We start from the raw sequence: 809 nt of genomic DNA, 5'->3' as shown, positions 1-809 counted from the left end.
ATGAAGTAAGCTTTTCTTTCCACTACGGTCACTTCTACCTCGGCTATTTCTTTTTTCACAAGTCATGTCTAGTTTCTTTTTTTTTCAAATTTTATCTCTTACTATTGTTTCAGACTCAATTGCCTTCTTATTCTTTATTACTATTTACTTAAACAATATTAATAGCTATATTTTATCTTCTCTTCTGGATACAAATACATGTAATTATTTCTTCAAAATTTTTATTTTAACTGTATAAAACATATTTAAATATGAGTTCACTAACAAGATGAGTATATAAAAAACTACAATATAATCTAACATATTACACCTCAAAGCATATTCAAGGTTATATTTCAAATTGGTAATATGCAAAATTATGCAACGGACTATGCAGATACCTTGTGGATTCTTGTGATGGCCACACCATGAACATATCATGGATGGCAAGATCTTTTCTGTTATATCCTGGAGATACATTCATACTAGTATGTTATCTAAAGATGATCAAAAAGATTAAATGTTTCAATGATAATTATATTTGTACTTTACAATGTCAGTATCTTGATTAGTGGCACATTCTCTGTTACCCTTCACCATCCCTGACCTTGCATCAGTGCCAAAATAAAATTTAAAAATAAACATGAAGTCCTCCATTTGAGACATCTTGTACTGCTTTCTATGCTTACTGCCTTCGCAATGGTCAACATTGTTTATCTTCAATAAGTTATATTTCTGGCACATTATGAAATATCTAAAAAATACTAAAGAAAACAAATGACCCTATTTGGACACTGGAAACTTTTATTGCAGTAAAATAATTTTTCCCC

This window comes from Penaeus monodon, chromosome 15 (genome assembly GCF_015228065.2).
Source record: "Penaeus monodon isolate SGIC_2016 chromosome 15, NSTDA_Pmon_1, whole genome shotgun sequence".
NCBI lineage: Eukaryota > Metazoa > Arthropoda > Malacostraca > Decapoda > Penaeidae > Penaeus > Penaeus monodon.
Note: the sequence above shows the minus strand (reverse complement) of the source record.